Source organism: Coloeus monedula (assembly GCF_965178545.1).
Source record: "Coloeus monedula genome assembly, chromosome: 1".
Classification (NCBI taxonomy): domain Eukaryota; kingdom Metazoa; phylum Chordata; class Aves; order Passeriformes; family Corvidae; genus Coloeus; species Coloeus monedula.
In genome coordinates this window covers 19,041,928-19,057,225 of record NC_138781.1, presented here as the reverse complement: position 1 = coordinate 19,057,225, position 15,298 = coordinate 19,041,928, and the positions used below count along the sequence as shown (strand labels likewise).

Sequence of the window (15,298 nt, the reverse complement as noted above, 5' to 3'; positions counted from 1 at the left end):
AATTGACAGCAAATAGTTATTCTAAGCAAGAATGCATACATGTTTGGTTTCTGAGGCACTTATATTCTTTGACTTGGCACCATAACAAAATTGCTTTACACATGAGATAGGCTGCATGGTCAGCCAAGTCTTTTCTATTACCTTAACTTGATTTTCTGATATTTTATTATCAATTTTGCATTTCTTTTCCATTCACACTGAATTAGGCACTAGCTTAAGCAGCAAAGTATCATCTTACTACCACACAGTACACAAAACAACGCTGACCTCAGGAGGCCATCCAGTCCATTCCCTTCTTCTCTAGGACAGGATAGCTGTCTAGTGATGCAGACAACTACACCTGTCTGTAAAAGTGTTCCAGCAGCAGTAGTTCTAAAGAACTAAAGCATTTTCATTCACTGATAATTTTGACTACATGCACAGTATCATACAAAATGTATCTTTTGCTCTTTCATTTTATCATATGACAGCTGGCTTTTAAAATAGGTTTTTAGAAAGAACAACAGTTATTCTAAACTGTCTGCTTTAAAAAAATATATTAGAAAAAAGGACATTAGAATAGAAAGTGTTACAGCACCGAGTGTTGGAACAAAACCCCAGCATTAGTAAGAGTTATAAAGGTAGTACTGCTGATTATGCATATTTACATCATAAATAACTTAATCATCAATGAATTAAATTGACAAACATTCTCACACAAGCCAATGCACACAAAACAACTCATTCCAAGAACCAAAGTCACACAGAAACCAGGAACATGCACAGGCACAGGTGAAGTGTGTCACCTAATCCAGTGAAATTGTGATGCTCAAATGATCTGTGTACATTTTTAAAGAAAAAACAAAACCAAAAGAACAGACACGTAACTGTTAGAAAACTGTTTATTAGTATTTTGAAAATGTTCATTACACTCCTATGCAGTTAGCAAACACTCCCTCTACAGGCGTAAGAAGAAAATATTCCTTCCATACCTGAGGAGAGAGTTTCATTAGTTACCTATATTAATGGAAGGCAAAGTCCAGTGGAAGTCAAGTGCCGTTCCTTAGTATGCTCTAGTTATAGGAAGAAAGTACCCTACCATTGAGATGTTGTTTTGTGTTTCTTTGACATGCCTTAGCTCAGGTGTGTCTAGAAGCACACTACGTCTACCTTTCATCTGCCTCTGATCACTGCTGTACTTGACCTGCAAAACAGCAACAACAGCACAGGTGAATTGTTTGTTTACAGGAGAAAGGATGGTGAGAATCACAGCATGCAACAGTACCCATTCCAAAGCACAATGCCAAGCAGTTCTCTTCTTTCTTTACACTCATGTGCTAGTAAATTATTTCACAGTGAGGACACAGATGAGCTACTATATTGGTAGGGCCAAAAGCCACATTTATTCCATCAATCACGTACTCAAAAGAAAGTATTTAATTAAAAGCTGAAATTTGTGACTGTTTAAATTACATAAATGAAATAATTCATTTATCAACTGATAAATAAGATAAATAATAAGAAAACACCTCAGTGACTTAGAATATCCTTAAAACCAATTTGTATGGCTGATGATAAGCTACCATCTTATTACCCAGACAGACACAGAGTCTGTTCTCACTCTGCTTCCAGGTTGGGATTACCTGAGAACCTCAAGGAATTCAATTCTTATCCTTTGGAAGCCTTCTTACTCCTGTTCAATAGCTAGTCTTTACTAGTAGCACAAAGCAACATGTCTGGGAAGAATCTGAATATTCTGTTTCCAAAATGAACATTTGGGCTCTGGGTTTTGTGCATCAGTAAGTACAGAATCTCTCCCATCACATTTCTTCTGATTAGCTTATTTTGTGACATTTTACAGACTAGTAAAGATGTAAGGTTAATTATCTGTTAAAAATAAGAAGGAAAAAAACCTCACTCAAAACTCTAAAATAGTGAAAGTCCTACTTATTGGTTCTGGAATGAGTACTCTTACAGTTTCTTCTGTCTTGTTGAATTCTTCTACCAATGGCCTCTCTTAGCTCCTACATCGCACCATAACCTGTGCACTGTGTTAGTAAATATTTTAAATTTACCTCTGTATTCACACTCCAAGTGTTACCTCTCAGATGAGTTGTGCAAATCTATTTCAACATGCATTTGTGATGACAGAAACCATGTATTGAAACTGTCTAACCCTTCTTAAGATTACATATTGGCTAAGAGAGCAGACATGAAAATATGTGTCTTGGTGTCTGTGTTTCATAGGTAAGTTTGAAGTAATGTACAGAGAAACAAAAATATATGGTACTGCATGTTCTTCAAACCCTTCTTAATTAATCAGTAAATTCTCTTAGAAAATAGATTCAGCTACATATGCTTTTGAATATAAGGCATTTTCTGGACAGAATAATTACAGCCAACATAGGTTGATTTTCATCTTGCTCATTAACACAGAGGAGTATTTATCCCTGTAAATCTTGAGAAACAAAGTGAAGGAGTCGCTTGGCAAAACACATTTCATTTTCACAAATTAAAAAATTACTTAAAGTCTAGAATTGTTGTGAAGTTTTCCTCTTATTTTCAACTACGCACCTCAAAAATAATTGACTTTGTTAAATATTCATGAGCATTTTAAGATCATCGTTAAGATATATGTAGTTACAATGTCAGCTTCTGTTCCTTTGTCCTTAGACATATTCCCTGACAAATCCAAGCTACTTTTCACTCCTACTCTCAGTTCTAAAGTGTTCATTACTTGTAATTCTCTCCTGCCACACTGACACAGTGGTTCTGCATGAAACCTCTTCTATTTACCATCTGAAGCAACTTTGCCACTGATGTTTCAGTGCTGAGGACAGACTGCAACGTAACTGGTCTTATCCTTTACTTCACCATGCTTTTTGCCCTTCTTCCTTGCTCCTTAATAGAATTGTCCCCTGCTTCTTACACCACTGCAGTAGCAATTATATTTTATTAACGTAAAAGCCAAAAAGATATATTATCTTACTCTTCAGTATTTAGCAATGGGACCTATTAAGAACTACTCAGCTCTAACATAGGTGGCAAGTCACAGAGTGGAATGGACACTTCCATGCTTTGAATCTCAAAAAAAAAAAAAAAAAATACATTTGCCCTGAGGTTAAATTCTCATTTCCTTTATTCTTTACTGCAATTCACTCCTGCAATCTAGCAACTCTAATTTGGTAACAAGGGACAAAAATTCTTGAAAGAATGACTGACCTCTACTGACTCTTTCCTTGAAAAATACTGGCACCAACACAACCACTTATTTTTTTTGCAAGAATAATCAGGCAGCCCTGAATATGCTTGTTGCACATATTTGCAGGGCATGTCCTCAAAGAATACAACCAATATCTCTTCAGTCAATGATGAAGTTGGATTTCTTTGACACATCAAATGTAAAAGGAAAAGCATACCCATGTTTATATTTCTACAATGACTGAAAATCTGAATGACAAAAAGATTCAAACAACTTGCCGAGCTGATATTATCTTGATTCTTTCTGACTCTCTCTATCTCAGGAGTGACACTCACAGCAGTAGCTTTGCCAGGCTGCTCTCTGTAGTGAACCTATTATTTAACAGAATAAAGTATATATTCATATTATTTCAACTATAGCAATATCTCATTGTTTTATATAAAAATGCATGACTTGAAAGGTCATCCAGGAAACAACTGAGAAGCTAAAATGCATCTGAAGTTTATTAATGTTTATAAAACTTGATTTTTGAAACATAACCTTGAAATTTTTTTCTGTGCAGGGTGTTTATTAATGCGTTTCTGTGGATATATACCCACATATGCACACAATATCTTGACATTTACCAGACTGGTCCTTGGCTGTACAGAGAAATATGTCATATTTGGAATGGGGTTAAGCCACAAATAATGCAGTAAAGGCAAGCAGAGCACATGAAAAACTGAATTTCAGCAAGGTGCACTGCAAATATATATTTGTCAAGACACAGAAACTCCATAATGTCTCCCTCTGTGTTCTAAATTTTATATATTACATATTCAAAGGTGATTAAACACAGAGGGTGCAGTACATCAGACAACTGCCAATTGAATCCAGCCTAATTTCACCATGCATTTATCTAAATGTACTGCAGGAATATCACCTTTATCATTTTGCAACAAAATACACTTAATGCATTAACCAAATGCACACTCAATGGATCAGGATCTAAAGCATATAGAGAACAGGATGTGGCCTTCACAGAGCAACCAACCTAAGTTAACTCTGGCCCCACACGCTGGGAAGTCAGATATGGTAAATACTTAGTAACAGATTCTGGCAAAAAATTTATGCCAATTCATATAGTTTTATGCAAAATAAATTCTTCCATAAAAAAATAAGCTCTCAGGCTTAAGTGATAAGGTTAACTGTGCAGATATATTATGCTCATAATTCTGCAGTCCACAGTGGCAGTAATTGCTTAAGCAATTATCTTCCAGCACAACACAATTTTGGTCTGTCCAAATTGAAAAATTAATGTCTTACAAAAATGATGGTAAACTTTCAAATAGATTAAACTTGCAAACTAACATTTATAAAGGTAAAATGACTATTCAAGAATTAATATTTCTAGAAATGGCTGAAGTTAAAGAATCTTCACTCAGAGCTGTTCCAGTGACTTGAAAAGAATTTAAGCTTTCCGGTGAAATTTGCACAACACAAAAACTGGTGAAAAGTAAACGACAAAGTGAGTAGGAAAACTATACAGGCTTGAATCACTTGGGAAAACAGGTTTTTTTGAACAGAATACATTTTAGTAAAGCTAGATATATCAACAATAATCCAGAAGTTGAGTTAGAGGGACAGAATTCTAGAAAATTGTGACTCAAAATTTTGGTGAATGCAGCAGAAAGCACCCCAGGGACACACTGGCATCTCTCAGTGAGGAGAGTGCCTGTTCTCTCAAGGACTCATTAACATCATCAATGCAGGAAGGCAGTAGCGTGCTCCAGTCCTTGCTGCGTTCTCTGTGCTCTGGCAAATCATATGACTTTCCAATGGTTATGTCAGCCACTAAATACTAAATTCTGATGGGAAGGTTACTGAGGAGCCAGAAGAAGACAGGTAAGAGAGTAGAAGTTTGAGCACAACTGTAGCTAATTTTTTAACAAGCAGAGAAAAATAAAACTGGAAACAGATATTCTGGTTAAAAAAAAAAGAAAAAAAATTGGTGAAGATTTCCTGCAAATATCCAAGGAAGAGAATAACATCTCAAAGCATTGCAGGCATTTCTTTAACAGAAAACATGTGATGCTTCATCTGCCATTTCCCAAACTAAGCAATGTCTTTTCACAGTTGCTTCCTAAAAGAGGGGTTTTGAGTCATTCCTTTACTTGAATTCCAATAAAATACATTTGTTTCCCGCAACTAAAGAAAAGGCACAGTTTCAGAAAGCAGAACTTTGTACTCATCTTGTGCACCCAAAAATTATACAAAGGATTAAAGGATAGCAACTTCCCATGCTGACATTCTCTTGATTCCTCTTGACTCTTTCCATCTCAGGGGTGACACTCACAGGTGTAGCTTTGCAGAGCTGTTCTTTGTACTGAACCTAGCAAACATGTCAGAAGATATTACGACAGAGATTTCAAAGTAATAGAAATACACAACTGTGCTTGACATCACTAAAGAGCACATTGCATTTGGATGGAAAGTACCATTCCTTAATAATCAATCCCATTTTCCACACAATACTTACTACTCACCCTCTTTCAGTTCTTCTATTTCAAACACAGACAACTGTTATTTCAACGGGAATAATTCACTCTCATTGTTATTAATCAAAGTGCAATGCTAAGGAATTATCATTTTACCATTAATTGATTAAAATGGCCTTTGTGGACAAACAGAAACTAGCACAAACACCACAGACATATTCACCAAGACACATTTAATACAGTGGAGAGAAGTGTGCAAGCAATGAAAATGGAGCACACATTGCTAATATTCTTCTGGTTTTCCTTAACTCTCCTTAGTTCGGGTGGATCAGAAATAGCTGTTGCACGCTGAATTTCTTCCTTGTATTTAATCTGCACAATAGATATTACAAAAATATTAGAAACTTAAAGAAGAGAGAGACAGGCACTAAAACACATCACTTTATACTCTCTCCCTTACACCTACTGCACAGCTAGACCACATCGACAAACACCATTGGTCTGAAAACGAACACTTATATTTAATTTCTAAAACAGTCTGCTAGGGTCTCTAATGCAACTTGTTTGATGCAATGCAGAAGAGAGTGCAATTAACAATTCTATTGTACTAAAACTCTTACAGTGGGAATATACATCACATGGGATTGTGGCTATTTTCATGATAATTGGGATGCTGCATATACTACTTGGAGATCCACACCACTTTGACAATGACTTGGTCCTTCTATTATCTTGCTATGGACAAGTCTACTAGTCCATTTCAGAAACCAAGCCTTTTAGGTGTTCCTGAAAAGGTGGATGACTTCAAAGTCTCACTGAAGTTCTCCAAAAACACATGCAGACAAACAGGTGAAAATGCAGTTGTCTGGATTGTTGATGCCTTTGCAGGTGTTGTCAGATATTTGCTGGGTTTTTTTCTAACATTTTCAACTCTCTTCTCCAAGACATGGTACTGCTGGAGGGTGCCCAACTTCATAGCACAGACAAAACAACTTGTTCTTCTCTAAGCTCATACTTGGAAGCTGCTTTGACTGAAATTTATAAATAAATAAAACCAAACCAGCCCAAAGTACAGACCAGGAATGGAAAATTTCAGTCCAGACAGTGTAGGACTGGCAAAAATACTAAAGCACTGGAAAAAAGGGGTTTTTAATAGAGACTATTAGGTAAGTTTAAGAATTGGCAGTGCTACTCGTCCTTAAAATGTCTGTTGCTTGAATTTTAATCAGACCCCAGCTTTGTGGTATTGAGTGACATACTGGGCTTTCCTCACAGATTTCACACTAACAAAAACACAAATAGAATCTTCTCCCAGAGTCCTGCTTCTTCCCAGTGCTGTGTCCAACCCTGCCTGCCCCTCAAAATACACAAGTTTTTTAAAAGTCCTTAGTTGTTTGTAGCTTCTCAGTTCAGATTCATCTACAGTCCATGGGTCTTGTTGCTTGCTTTGAAAGTTCTGTGAGATCTTGGCTTCTTCCAAACCAATCATCACAACAGGTGAGATGAGCTCAACCTCCTTGGCTGTCACTACCTTTTATTTTAGGCTTCGAAAACACCATTCTGATGTTTGTCTCCTACATATGTAACCTGGAAGAATCTGATCACTTTCAGAACATGACCCAATGGACTTTTTTGTGTGGTTGGTTGTCCAGTAAGTGTTATTTTGGTGCCCTGGTGCAAATTTGCTTCTCATTCCACAGTTTCATTTAGCTCAGAAAATAGTTTTAAAGCTGTCCCAAGTTCTTTTGGCTAAATTTAAAAATACGTGTAAAATATTTAAATCTAATGGATTCAAAATTAGTGTAATTTACCCTTCCTTTGGGACTCCTGTAAATTACACAATACAATTTCCCTCTTATTGAACAATATAATTTCCCTCTCACTGACATAAAATTTGAAACATTACTATACATTGCCTTTAAATTTGGCATTCTACACCTCTAATAAATATTATACAAGACCTAAGTAATTTCAAGTACAAGTAGAGGTAATAAAATACCTTTTGTAAAAGATTAACTCTACACGAAGACTAGCAAGGTAAAGGCCATGCTACTCACGTTGTACCACTACACCACTAATGCATTTGGTACTTCCCTTGGTATGTTTTTGTTCAAATGTGTTTACTAGCATACTGATCGACCTTTCATTTCTCTCTCTTCACCACTATTTAGGATTTCTAAAACAGCAAGAACAGTGCACACTGTTTTTCCATTTCACATTGAAAGGTATTGTGAAAAAACATTAGAGTAAGACTTCTAATAAGTGTCTGTGTGACTGTGTGACTACTCTTGAAATAAAATTCTATGGTAACTGGAAATTTAAAAGCAAAACAACAACAAAAAACCCAAACAAACAAACAAAAAAGAACCCCTCATCCTCAAATCAAGCAAACCAACAACTTCCCCCAACCAGGAGGTTTCAACTACTTACTATCCAATTTTTTAAGGATTTAGGACACATGATAGCTTGTACTGTGACTCAAAATGACAAGATGAAAAGTGATGAATAGAGCAGAAAAACATTCCAAGGAAAATAAGAGCTTTTCTACATTTTTTGGAAATTCTCTACCTGACCTTACTTTAGTGGGATAATTAACACTATTCACTTAACAATTAAATTCTATGAGAATAGGTGTCCAGAGTCCCTAATTAATATTTTAACTAATATTTAAACACAACATAGAGTCATGTCTATACATTATTTTCAAATTTTACTTTTTTAAAAAATCTAATCATTAGAGAAGTCATGTCACAAACATAAAAATGGCCCCAGAAGAGTCCCCATCAAATATAACAAAGAAGTGAACAATGCAATTGCAAGGGTTTTCTTGCTGGGCAGTCACTTTTCTGTTTTTTTCCAAGTTTTGCCACATATTTATCAGAAGAGAATGTTCTATTTAAAGAAAACAGTCATGCTGATATTTTACTTTTATTTGCCTATTAAAGTGCCAAAGAAATTGGGCATCCATAGCTAAACAACATCAATTCAGAACCAATCTCATCAGATCCACAGATCAACTTGTCACCAACATGTAAAGAGGCACCAACTCTCCATCTTGTCACATAGTTCAAGTCTGGACATAATTTTTCTCTTCTTGAAATGCAAACTGTATCAAATCCTATGCAATACATGCAGTCTCTAACAGAAAGTTACAGATTTTCTTTTTCGTCACATGGTATTTTTCTAACCTGCAAATACAACTGCTGTTCAGTCTGTCATACAGGAGAATACATCTCATATTTCTCACTCTTGAAAGACAAAAAATTCCCTCAAGTATTTAGTTAAAATATTTTCTTATTTTTCATAATGCTTCAATTAGAAACTCCACCTTTGGACACAGAAGTGCTTCAGCAGACAGGAGTTCTAGCTGTGCTAGAATAGAGCTCTATATCCAAAATCCAGTGGACAACTATTTGAATAAGATGTGTGATATGAAAATGAAGAAGTTTTTAGTAAACTAGATGAAAAAAAACCATTTTGTCCACCATTTATTCACATAAGAATAACTTATGTTAATAGCACTCACCGAGCTAATATTCTGTTGATTTTTCTTTACTCTTTCAATCTCTGGAGTGTCTTTTACAGCTGTGCCAGCTCCTACTTCCTCCTTGTAAAACACCTTCATTTCCCCAAAAGAGAAGATAATTATGAGACTGTTAGCAATGCAAATGCTATTTCTCATAAAGGGCTAGGCAATTTTCCAAACACCAAATTGGTCTGACTATAAATCTTGCTAAGAAAGAAAACACTTCAACTTTTCATAAATCAGACTAATTATCAATAACTATGATTACACTGTTTGTTTTCAACTGTAAGCCAGATAGTATATTCTCATCCTTTAGACTGACCTCAGTATTTTTAAGTACTTGCAATGACATATTTAAATTTGGAAAAAATATTAAAATTTCTATAACAATCTATAAGGTTTTATAAATGTAACTTTATGCTTTCTTTTTTTCATTCATTTCAATGTAATTGAAGGTGCATGTACATGCAGGATTTGATTTGGTTTTTTTTAGTCTTCAGATCTTAAAATACTGTGAAAAATGAACAGACATTACTATTATTTCTAAGTTAACAAGCTAAAAATTTGAAATATTCATGGAAAAATAACAACAACCAGAGCTACAATCCAAGTCATACAATTTTTGACTCCTCGGTTCAAGCCAGAAAGCTGTGCATCTAAAAACAAAAATCACTTCTTAAAAGATACACATGCTGTTTATACAATACTCCTCTCTATTTCAATTGTTTCAGTAAATGATAAACACAAAGCACATCAGTAGAATCAATCATTTGAAGTTACTGAAAGAGACAGTAAATAACTGCTCCACAAATTCCAAGCCTGGTTATAATTTAAATAACCATGGAGCACAAGTTCATGCTGAAAAACTCCTCAAGAAGTTTTGCTTGATTTTCAGTATTTGGTGTCACATCTGTTGCCATTTTGGTAAGTATTTCCAGTCAGTTAGTGTAAAAAACAAGTCTGGTCTTGGAGTTAATAAAATTAATCTTTACCATTTAGTATTTCTGCCTTTCTTAAACCAAGATTTATTTAACTTTTCCTATCAACAAACCTTAAACAATAAAAACATCATTCCTGATTAATTTCTCCTATTTCCTTGAAGTCCTCCATAGCCTGGGGTGAATACTACTGCCAAATATTCTAGAGGAAAGTGAATGTCGGCAACTAATTTTTTAAATATTCAGAAAACCTTTAACAATCTAGAATTTTGTTTTACCATGTGAGAACAGAGACAGTTTATGAGTAAGGACTTGAAAACTGTTCTGCACTATGTCAGTTAGAAAGATTTATATTGTGGGTCGATCTACAATACACTTTTCTCCTCTACCAAGGAAGGATTGGTAAAATATGTTGGAGACAGGATTTTTCTATGAAAGAAATGACTGTGAAGTAAATATCCTATTATAAATCATCTGCCAAGTGAGCTAGTGAGCTAAAAGCAGGAACAATCTTATCTGCAGAGCAAGTTGATTTTTTTTGTCCATTAAGGCAGAAAAATCCAAAAGACAAAATCCAAAAATCAGAAGACTATCAGTGGTCATTTTTTTTTTATACTGCTTCCAGCTGTATCTTGACTCAGTAAGAACTTACCTTTGTAATCTAAACTGCACAGAAGGATGAAAGATTAAAACACAGAGAAAGAAGAAAAAATGATAGTTCAATCACAGCTGTAAACTGCTTTCCTATATCTGGAGGATCCAGATCACAAACAGAAACAGGACAATCACAAAAGAAAGCAAATACAAATCACCTCAAAGACAAAACATTTTATTTGTTATTATCTAGAACACTAACAAGGAGGATAATTGTCAGTCTTGGCACTGAAAGCTCAGACTGGCCTACAGGGTTGCAAGGGGTTCAGATGCATCAGAGGCTTGTCATGGCTTAATGAAGTAGTGATACCTATCTTAATTAAGCCTGGTACCTAACTGTTAGTGAGTCCACACTGCCAGAGCCACTGACCTACTTGAAGACTTCATCAAAAGCTATCAAGCAGGGTGGAAAGCAGATCCCAGAGGCTAGCTTATATCCCTCTGTTCCAGGGAGTTTCAGCCTAGGCTGTTAGGACACCAGTGACATGAGAAATGATGATAATCACCGTCACACTATGCTGCAGAGCACCATTCAAAACCAGGAGCCAGCAGATGACAGGAAGCAAAATTGGGCCAGTGGGCCTGTCAAAAGCTCCTACTAGAAAGATGTAGCTTTTGGCTGTCCTCATTCAAAGGAAGAAAAAGGGCAGGTAATGGCTGGAGATGTTACAGGAGTGACCACAGCCTAGAGCAGGTTCGGAGGTATCTCCTCTGCCCTCCCCACAGGCTCTTGCTCGCCTGCAGAAGCCTCAGCTGCACAGGGGAGCTGCAGGCAAACACCTCCAGGAGAAACTAACTGAGCTCGTACTTCTGAGAGCTGGAGAAGCTGAGGATATCTCTAAGTTAAAGAACATGTGTGTCAGATAATACTAAACATATTTAAGTATCTTATATTCCTTTCTCTCAAATCATTGGCTTCATTAGTATTACTTAGTCTGCCATACAAAACAGCCACTGACTGGCCTTTTGTTCTGGAGGCCAGATTTACTCCTCTTCTCTGTTATATTACAAGCAAAGGCAGAATTACAAACAGCAGCACTAATGGGCCCAAAAAGGAAGTGGAACTTAATACATCCCAAACTGGGCAATTTTAGAAATCTAAGCTCATAATTTATATTTAGGGATAAACTGAAACTTAAATCTAGCAGAAAATTTAAAAATAAACCCAGTGTAATATAAAATAATTATATATATATTTATGAAATCTGATCTGTTCTAATTTTATACCCCAATCTTGATGCTCAGAACATATGATAGAAAACAGATGAAAAATCTTATATGTACAGTAAGAAGCCTTAGGTTTTTGGTTTTTTCCCTTTTAAATAAAGTACTTCCTGGGGCTTGATGGAAAAAGAAAAAAATCTTCATTTAAAAATAACTGTGGTTTGGCAAGGTGATATAAGTGGTTTAGAAATTCAAAGTAACGGTGCCACACCTAGAAAAGCTGGATATTTTTTACTGAAAGAAATGAGTGATACAGCTTTTGCCAGGAAAATTATGCAAATGGTTCAAAGGACTTTTACTCATAAGTTCCCTATTTTATGCTGTGGCACAAGAGACCCTATTTAAACTAAAAAATATCTGAAAAGTTACAAGCAAAGAGAGAAGCACTGTTACTCACTGAACTGATGTTTTTCTGAGTACTTCTTATCCTTTCCATCTCAGGAGTGTCTGGGACAGAAGAATAGTAACAGAGCATCTTCTCTGCTTCATCTTTGTACATTTTCTGAAAAAATAATTTTTAAATGGCTATGCTTTTTGGGCTCCAAACTGCACAAAACTGCACAAAAGATGCTTATTGCCAATGAGCCTCCTGTCTGTCAAGTATTTACTTAAACTTCTCTTCTCCACCATACTGTTATCATTGTCTGTCCCCCACACTAAAATAGATCTCATATACATATACATAATATATCCTCATATATAACATATCTTCATACTTGATATATCCTCATATATATTTTCTCCTCACTGTCAGAATATATGTAATGTAACATTAGGTAATTAGGTAATGCGAAAAGAACTGCCTAATAGATGTAAATAATGAAATTCAATTTACATGGTGTAACAGGCCTAAATACAAATAAGAATCAGGCAGTTAAGACATTTTACTGCATGCAAATTAATCTAGTACAGGTATGAAAGCCTCTGCAGAGCTAGAGAAGTAGTATTTTGAGCAGTGTATGTCAAGCACTCATTGTTACAGAGAACTAAAACATTCAACTTTTGACTATGTCTACCTGGCTTGCTATTTCTGACGCCCTCTTGGCCCGTTGAATTTCTGGAGTATATGGACCAACTTGCATCCCTTTTCCTCTAATTTCAGTCTCCAGATCCTTTTTATATTCTTTCTGAAGAAAAAAATAAAGGGGAAAAAAAACCCATAACTAATACTGCAACTCTCTGTACATGCTGTCTTCAAAGCTATTCTGATAGTACTGGTCAGACTATAAAAATAAATTCTTCCATTTCTTTAATTTAATATTTTTATTGTGCACTGCTTGCTTTGTTTAGCTTAAGAACGTTCAAGAAGATTTTATATTTTTAACATCTCATTGTGTTTTACTTTCAAAGTAATCTTAAAGCAATTAATTCTGTACTCACCTGGCTGACAATTTCAGAAGCTTTTTTGGCTCTCTGTATATCAAGGGTATCCGTACCCACTTCCATTCCCTTTCCTTTAATTTCATTCTCCAAGTCTTTCTTGTATTCTTTCTGAAAATAATAGCATTGGAAATACAGCTGACAGCCAAATTCTCAAATTTAATCTGTACGATTTCACTGACCAGCACTCATAAACCACCAAATAACTAATGATTCAAGAGAACTAGTTTTGTAGAATCTATCCATGAGATTGCTGTAGTTGCTGATGGGTTAAAAAACCCTTTTAACAGACTGCTCACTTCAAATCTGATGTAGCCTTTCACATCTACCTGTCTCGGCAGTTTTGGCAGCCACAGTCAGACACGTAGATGAGAATTTCTCCCTCTGCTGTGCTTTGCAAGACTGATGTCATAATGCTTTAGCATCTCTCTAACTCTGTTTATCATTTGGCCCTAAGTAAGGAGCTATTTAGACCTAAAAGCAGCAGGGCCCACAGTGACCAAAGACACCCTTGGCCAGACATGGCTCATGAAGAACAAGCACAACCTGTAAAAGGTGATAGGAAGGTCTAAGTTCTGGGAAGCTTAACTTTCCCCCCTTACACTGATTATGCAACATCCAACTCTTTGCAGCTCAATTAGCTATTTGGAGAAATCTGTGTTTTCAGTACTGCCTAGATTGGTCACCACCTGGAATTCTCAATCACAATAATTTGTTGCATTCTGTCATATGGAAAGCTTGTCCCACGAATGGGACTGACCATGCTTGCAATTTCAGAAGCTTTCTTGGCTCGTCTTATCTCCGGTGTATCTGGGCCAACTTCCATGCCCTTCCCTTTAATTTCAGTTTCCAAGTCTTTCTTGTATTGCCTCTGTGAAGATAGAATTTATACATTATATTCACAGCATCCAGAGATTTTTTTCCACAAGACATTGAAATTGAGGATTTAGAGTCAATCAAAACTCTCAAGAGTCACAATTTTCAAGACTCTTGGTAAGCTGTTGTCAGGAAAAACACATAACAAACTACAGGAGGAAAACTTTTAGAAGATATTCACTGAATGTACAAACCACTGAGAATGAATTTTTAATGTGGCAGAGGGTGGGAGGAAATCAGCCCATGCAGCTTGCTACAATTATCCTCTAAAGTAAAGATGAAGTTTAGCTCTGCAGAACATGGTGTAATAAGTTGGTACTTGGTGCCAGCCTAATTGAAACACATCTCACTTTTAAGAAAATATTTTATTTATGACAAGACTACATATTAGAAATTTAATACCATACAGAATTGCTTCCAGTGAACTTCCAGATCAAGAAGTTGTAATTTATTCATTTAATAGGTCTTTCCTGAACCATAGCCATTAGGCAAGTGGCAGTCCTCATCCGTGATTGCTGCTTTTTCCTCACAACATAAATTATAAATAACCAATAACCTGAAAACAAAATTAATATTTCATCTTCAGCTTATCCAAGCAAGGATATGTTCCTTGTTCATCAGCAAATTATATTAAAAAGTAATACGGAAATATTGTATACAATAGTTGTACTTTTTTTTGTAGAAAAATATTCTCAGCCACTGCTATTTCTGCTACTTTGGTAGTAATCATCCTTTTTTCTGTTCTAGTTCATCCCCGCCTGTGGAAAACTTTTTTTCAAAGTAAATACATATAATTTTGAAATGCTCCTTAGTATTCTTGTTTGTAAATTATTTTTAGGTTGTACATTAATTAGAAAAAAGGAGGAAAATATGTTTCTATTCGATACAATGGTCTGATAACTTACAAGAAGTAGAGAAAAAAGATTTTCAGTTTTTCATTTGTCTCACTCTGATGTGGAAATAAATGTGATAAAACAACTCTCTACTTCACAAACCACATTTTTTTGCAAGAATTGTAAATTAACCTGTAGGAATACATCAT

At 35.5% G+C, this 15,298-nt stretch overlaps 1 protein-coding gene across 1 annotated transcript in view; it reads right to left on the bottom strand.

The window, feature by feature from the left end:
- The window catches only part of NEBL (nebulette), a 249,614-nt gene that overhangs the window by 29,885 nt on the left and 204,431 nt on the right, over positions 1-15,298 (bottom strand). The window lies entirely within an intron of this gene.